Source organism: Sparus aurata, chromosome 1, assembly GCF_900880675.1.
Source record: "Sparus aurata chromosome 1, fSpaAur1.1, whole genome shotgun sequence".
In the NCBI taxonomy this organism is placed as follows: domain Eukaryota; kingdom Metazoa; phylum Chordata; class Actinopteri; order Spariformes; family Sparidae; genus Sparus; species Sparus aurata.
The window spans coordinates 36,110,699-36,118,840 of record NC_044187.1 but is presented as its reverse complement, the minus strand read 5'-3'; positions in this window follow the sequence as shown (position 1 = coordinate 36,118,840).

Sequence of the window (8,142 nt, the reverse complement as noted above, 5' to 3'; positions counted from 1 at the left end):
GAGACAGTGGTTCGGAGGGTGGTGGGGAGAGGATGGACGGAGGCTGAGCTGGTGGCAACAGCTGAAGGGCCAGAGGACACCCTGTTCAGAAAATCTAAAGTCCAGGAAGAAAAAGAATACAACAGAAGAAAAAATAATTTACACTAAAACATCACATGTTGGTGGAAATGTAACTGGTTTTGCAACCAAAGAGACACCAGTGACTGTTCCTTTTGAAGACACCTAAAAAATATGCTGTTTCCAGCAATGGTTTGATGCTATTCTATTCAGCAGCAGCAGAGAGCAAGCTTACCTTTTCACTCATAGTTCTCTTGCAGACTGAATCAAGTTGTCCTCGAGGCTGTCCCTATATTTCACTGCATTCATTTTACCCACTACCTTTACAAACCTTCCAGGGCCATCTAGTTAACCCTACAGCCTAACAATCAAAAAGTGTCATTGTTTGACGATTTGGTTATATACTCTTAATTAATTTACATTACTTTGTAGAAATCTGTTTTCAAGTTTACATCAAGAGTTTTTCTTTTAATTTTTTGGGTCAAAAAAAGCTGAATTATATTGACCATGATTCCATTTCTAAAAGCAATAAAAGGGGAAAAGCATCCAAGGGGACAAATACTTTTTTATACTTTCCCAATCTCTCCGCCAGTTGCTTCATCCCGGCTGTTCCTGAGGCTGCAGCGAGGTGTAGCAGAGCCAAGTTTATCCACTGTGCCAATCGGAAGTGTTGCTGGCCTGGAGAGTGATAAATGCTCAGCTGGTGCCTCTGTCGTTTGACTGCACTCAATCTGAGTCAGCGTGCCATAGTTGATTTTGTTGTTGACATTTATGGTCTGCCATAGCTTGAAGTGCTTAGTGACATTTTGCAAATGGCCACTGCTGAGCTAAAGAACTGAAAACTGTTGAACAAAACGCAATTAATTTATTTCCCTTTTTGTTTTTGCACTCAAAGACTAAACAAGTTGCACAAACCGCCATTTGGACATCTCATCGTGCTGTTTCTCCCAGCAGCCCTCCCACGCATCTGACAGATCTTGAATTACCCAAAAATGAGCAATTACTGCCCGAGTGAGAAGCTGCTCCCATCACCCAATGAGCAGCTCTCACTGGAATGTCAGCACATGACCTGAAGGTAAACTTTTAACCACCAACACACTTTTTCAGCTGAGCAGCAGAGAAGCACCCCGGCTCTGAAGTTCTCCCTGTGAATGTCTCTGTGTGCGTCGTGTATGTCCACAGCATGTTTCTGTGCCGGCACATTCATGTTTATGAGCGCAAGAGCCTGAGAGAGAAAGAGGAGCAGGAGCAGAGAATCTGACAGCAGCCTCACACTGTGCAGATGAAAGACACACACAGTGCTCTCAACTCAAATTGTTCCTCGCCGTGGATGGTGACGATTCTCGCAGAGAGAACTGAGCAGTCCTGGGAGTCCAGTATTGCTTTTTCAGGTGCTGTCTCTCCTTTAGCCCTCAGCTAGGAAGGAACTGAATGATATTTGACCTTTTTGGAAAGGTGGAGAGGCATCTAATGTTATTCCTCTTCGGGAGAATCTTGAGCCTGAGGCGATGGGATGGTGGAAAGAAAAGCTTTTAGATTGGCATTCAGAGCCTTGACTGCATCCAACGGCTGCACTGTATGCCTGTATCATGGGAATAACTGCTCTTTAGGGTATGATTCATGCGTAGCTAGAACTTCACTGTCGTCAGCCACACACCCAAACACCCAATCACCCCCACCTCTATTGATTTTATATTTATACCAAGCTAAATTTGACCAATGTTGGTCAAACACCTTTACTTTATATCACTCATTTCAAAATTACAACTAGAGGAGGGGGTCTGGATTCCTCAGATTATCTCTTCAGAAACACAAGTCATGTCATCTTGAATTTAAAAAGAAATAATGAAGGATGTGCTCAGAGGTAAGTGTGGACTGACCTGATTTTTTTCACACTTCGAAACCTTGGAAACCTCTTTGAAGGATTCAACGGGTAATTTGTCAGAGGAGAACTCTTTCACGTGGAGCCACAAGGGGGCACTACTTGGACACACTTCATCATGTAATCGACCCAGACAAAATAACCACATCTACTCAAACACTTGTATTCCACTGCCAGGAGATGGAAGATCATTTCCAATCTTGAGCAGGACAAATTTGCCACTTCAACTTTATATTTCACTTAGATGTTAACCATTGGAAAGCTTTATTACCAAGCGTCCTTAACGTCTCCTGTGAGACGGAGGAGCATGCCAACACAGCCTGCTTTTGATGTGCTGGCACATGATGTGCATTCTGATTTCACATGAGAAGCTCTCTTCATGCTGCTGCAGGATTGTTGTCATTTCCTGTGCAGCAGAGGTTGTAATTTATGAAAGGGAGAAAGATAAGAGAGATAGAGACCAAATACAGAGAAGATAAAGGAAGGATTGTAAAAAACCCTGAAAGACAAAAAAAAAGAAAAAAAATCCCAAACTGCTATGAAACCTGAGTTCCTTGAGTAAATCCTCAATATAAAATGGAGAAATCGCCCATGAAATGCAACCGGAGACAAAGGAAATAAGGTGATAACCCTAATGCTTGTGACACCATCAACTCAATTATCCACTAATCTCTCTCTATCTCCTCTTTACAGGCTCGCCTGCACCTCCCATACAGGTGTTAGTTTAAAGAAGCAGAGGTAAATCAGATGTGCCTAGAGACTGCAAGACTGAGACAAGTGACATCAAGAGGAAAAAAACTTTTACTACTAGATACACAGGAAGACACTAAAACCTACATCTGCTGACTGGAGAGAGAGACAGGACACACACACACACACACACACACACACACACACACACACACACACACACACACACAAGCAAACGCCTCCTGGTTTCTTTCTACAACATCCAAGCCACTTTCTGTATCGACTAAGAGACCTCAGCAGTTGAGGATGAATCCAGTTTAGTTCATTTACTGGAGCTGTTTTTGTCATCTTTGTCAACTGATCAGCAGTAACATTTTTGTCATCATATCTTTTGTTTTACTGGCTAAATGGTGACTAGCTGCCCCGCTTTCTCTCTCTCTCACACACTCACACACACAACGCACACAGATGCACATGTAATGATATTTCATTTTTGAAACTAATACCAATTTTGATGATCATGATGTATTGTTGTTTTTAGGGGTTATACTTAATTTACTATGAGCTGATGCATGCTATACGCTCTCTTGTTCATGTCACGATCTGTCCAGTTTTGGCATCTGTTATATTTTGTCTGGCAATATATTAATACGTACCTGTAATCTATTATAAATGATAACAATGATATGGTATAAATTATGCTGATGTATGATGAAATATGCATCCCATACTTGCCAACCCCTTTGATTCTGCCCGTCACACTGCTGTTCTCCTGGAGATTTCATTCCCTCAAGTTTTATTTATTAAATATCAAAATCTTTCCATCCATTATTAGAAATATCATCACTGCTGCTTGAGATTGTGTTTTTAGACTGTTCCTTATATTATAGCCACTAATGTCAGTTATGCCTAAACCGATAACGACCAAGAAGAATTTTCCGCTATATTTTATTACAATCAATAGTATTTGTGATTGTTTTTTTGTTTTTTTTTAATGAATCACTCCACATATTGTTCATGATGGGGGAGAGCACACAGCAGCGTGTAGCCGTCTTGAGAAAAAAGCCCTGCACCAAGAGTCTTTTTTCAGTACGCTGTGGCTTCGGAGGCAGCACACAGCTCACCCTGGTAACCAAGAAAATTGAGGAGAAGCTTGTTCTAGCTGTGTTTATTGGTCATTATCAATTTTATCTGACCAAAAGTCTCCTAAGAAGAAAAGCCTATTTGTTGGAGCAGATCAGCTGGACATTAAATCAGGCATGAAAATCACTCACCTTTCGGTTTTGGAACCAAAATAGGTGACCTACTTGAATCGTGTAGATCCGATGAGAAAATTTTTTTGGGGGGGGGGGGGGGGGTATGGATGGGACATGGACGGGACATGGAGGTATACCAGAGAATGAACTGCGACCATGTGGGCGCCTGAAGGGAGCCTTGAATTCGATAAAAACTACTTTTCTAAAAATCTCTACAACTCATTTGAGGGGAGGGGACTGACTGGAGGCTGAAGGTAAAGTACGTTGCATTCTCTGTCAGAAAGACAACGAATTTGTCTTCAAAATAAGAGCTTTACATTGCACCCCATTGGAGTTTAGCGCTGGGTTCTTAGCGGGGGGCTTTTAATTTGAAAGTAGCAACCGTTAGTAGCTTGCCGCTACTACAGTGCCTTAAGAGAGACTCTAGCCGGAAACGCTAGCATCTCCTGGATCTCAGCGGCTTTCCAGTGACTCATTTTGACATCCGCAGATGAGTGATGGACTGACTGCTGTGATCAGCTGTTTCCTGGTTTTAAAATTCCTCAGCTGTGGGTCGCACATCAGTGCATGTCATCGACACCTCTGCCCATCTCACGCAATAGCCGGCACATCGACGTCACGGATTTAGATAGCATCCGAGGTGTACCCTCCAAGGCGGCAAATTGGCGGACCAGAACATACCTCCAATATACCGCCTTCTGTCTAAATCCGTGGACCTAGCAGCAAAAAGGACAGCCGAATTGCTTGCTGCCCAGTATAAAAACGCCTATTAACTATGCAAACAAGGGCAGCCATGCACTGCAGGCACACTGTCAAACAGAAGTGCACAGGAAGAAGGTGCATCAACACATGTTGCCAGCACCTTCCTTCCATGCAGAGAGACAGCAACTTTTTCAAAACCCATGTTGGTCTTTTCAAAACACACTCTTTGTGGCAGATTGCGCTATTAAAGTTGTGCTGTTGCGCATGTCATGAGAGAAGTTGTCAGTCTCATTTCTTATATAGCATAATGTGACAATGTATAGATAGATAGTTTATCATACATTCACACTGTCTTGTAATTCTGCTTGATTTCTCTCTCAAAATGCATCAGATTGATGTTTTGAATATGAAATATTCTACATTTTCGTACCGGGGGACCATGCCCCCGGACCCCCCGCGAGGGGTCGTATCCTTCTCACCTTTTTCACCCCTGACCTGTTTTTATGCCTGCTAAATGTTTTTTCATCACCCTTCACGTTGTAAGCTTGTTGTTAGCTGTGTAGTCAAACCCACTGTTAACATGGTGTTAAGTCAGCTACATAGCTAATGTGACTTATGTCAAAACCCATGTGCAGTATGGGCATGAGTGTTTCATCCCACCGCTCCCCAGAACTCCGACAGAACTTTTCTGACAGAAAAAAACGCTATTGACACATACAGAGGTAGAAGTGAAGCCCCCCCCGCAGATCATCACACACTATAATTGATCATTATTGCTGAAGAAGAAGCAATCCGCTCATTCAGGAACATTAAAACCTTTGTCATAAATTCAAGCGTTATTTGAAGATCACCTCCATGTGTGATTAGGATAGAGCAAAGGAGCAGAATCTCTCAGAACTGATGGCATACTGCTTCTAGTGAGAACACCTAGGTAACTGCTCATATGAGAATTGGCCAATCGCTTCCGCCTCCCGTGTTTCTGATTTCACAGTGTAGGTCTGTGATTTCCTGAACTTTTTAGCATTCTGAATGTTCATCAATCAATCAATCAGACTTTCTTTATAGAGCACTTTTCATACATCGTAATGTAGCACAAAGTGCTTTACAGAATTAAACAGTAACAATTTCAATACCCCCCCACATACATACGCAAACACATACTCCCACCTACACACGCACACACACACACGTATCCAGCTACTTAAACACAGTAAGTGAAGTAAAAGAGTGAGTAATAATAAATGAATAAAGGGTAATAAATAAAACAAGGCATTAGCAACAGGTATTGCGGAACTGAGGAAACGCTATCATTGATGTATTTCACTGAGGAGACACTAGAGGCAGTAAAATAAGATGAAATAATAAAATAATAAAACACTAAAACTAAGACTGATAAAATACTAAAGGAGGTTAAAAGTCTAAAACTGCTGTAAAATCAATAATATAAATAAGTAAATCGTGAATACAGTAAAACAAGATAAAACACAATAATTAAGGTAAATAGATAAGTGGTGAGTGAATAGATAAATAGAATAAAACCGGGTTTAAGCAGAATAAGACTCAATAAATAAATCAAATTCAGCTAAAAGCTAGCCTAAAAAGGAAGGTCTTAATGTTGCTCTTAAAAGTATCAACATTCTCCAGCGCCCTCAGGTCCTCTGGGAGGCCGTTCCACAAACGTGGACCGTGGTAGTGAAAGGCGGCCTCACCATGAGTTTTTGTTCTCACTTTTGGAATTTTTAAAAGGCTGTGACCAGAGGACCTGAGGGTTCTGGAGGGTTCATATGATAAAAGCAAATCTGATAAATAAGTTGGCCCATGGCCATGAAGAGCTTTAAAAACTAATAAAATGATCTTAAAATCAATCCTGAAGCAGACAGGTAGCCAGTGCAGAGACTTTAAAATCGGTGTGATGTGCGCTCTCTTTCTGGTCTTAGTCAACACTCGTGCTGCAGAGTTTTGGAGAAGTTGTAATTGAGCTATGTTCTTTTTTGGGAGACCAGAAAGTAGAGCGTTGCAATAGTCAATGCGACAGGTGATAAAAGCATGCATTAGTGTCTCTGTGCTGGCTTTGGAAAGGAATGGTCGTACTCTGGCAATGTTTTTTAGATGATAAAAAGCTGTCTTAGTTATGTTTCTGATGTGTGGGTTAAAACTGAGGTCTGAATCTAAAATAACTCCAAGGCTTTTTACTTGGCTAGTCGGGGTTATTGCCAGAGCATTCAATTGTATATTAATCCTCTGTTTTTGAGCTTCAGAACCAATAAATAAGACCTCGGTTTTGTCCTGGTTGAGCTGAAGAAAATGTTTTGCCATCCATGACTTGATATCTAAAATACAGTTAAAAAGGGCATCGATTGGCCCTGGGTCATCAGGAGATACGGCGATATACAGCTGTGTGTCATCAGCATAACTGTGGAAATTGATGCCGTGCTTCCTGATGACGCTCCCAAGTGGAAGCATATATAGATTAAAAAGTGTGGGACCTAAAATTGAGCCTTGAGGGACACCACAGGTAATTTTATAGCTCTTTGATGAGTATCCCTCCATACTCACAAACATTTTTCTGTCAGTAAGATAAGACTTAAACCAGTTAAAAACAGAACCAGAGATTCCAATCTCATTGTGAAGTCTGTCTAAAAGAATTGAGTGGTCTACTGTGTCAAAGGCTGCGCTTAAATCCAGTAGTACTAGAATAGATGGTTTTGTCCTGTCCAAATTCATCCTGAGATCATTTACAATTTTTACTAGTGCAGTCTCAGTACTATGGTTTGTCCTAAAACCTGATTGGTAAATTTCATAGATTTTGTGGGTGATCATAAAATCATTTAACTGATTAAAAACATGTTTCTCTAAGATTTTGCTTAAAAATGGTAGATTGGATACTGGTCTGTAATTATGAAGTATGGAGGGATCTAGATTGTTTCTCTTCGGAAGGGGTTTGACTGCGGCAGTCTTAAGTGCTGTGGGAAAGACACCCATCTGAAGAGAGTAATTTACAATATTAAGTAAATCGTCTTTAAAAGAGCTATAAAATGTTTTAAAAAAGGAATATGACCCTCATGGCAAAAACTCCATCATGGATCAATTTAACATAAAATCCTCAAAAGGTCAGAAAAAGACCCAAGGAATTAAAGCTCTGACTGTTCTCATACTAGTGCACCATTCCACCTGTTCAAAGGCTGCATAGTGAATGTTTGGTGGGAGCACTGATCCTAGTACTTCTGGGGGTCATGCTCAAATGAAATTATGAAAATGGTTTTGACTGGTGGCGACCTGTCTCAAGACCTAGTCATGAAGAAAGCCCTTTTCAGAGCCCTGCACTTTCTCCAACTTGTAGTACTAATTGGAAGTCCACCTAAAGGACAATGCCGCATCGCAGTAAGAGGGGACCACCATTGGGATGTGTGTACTGAAATACTGTGGAACTCCTCCTACTGGTGAAGCCTCAAAGGGCATCGGAGCAAATCTGAACTGTCTCCATGCGGACTTGACTGCGTGTCTCGGTTGATGAATGGATGTTCCTCTGCTGTTCTATGGCTCACAATGAATGGG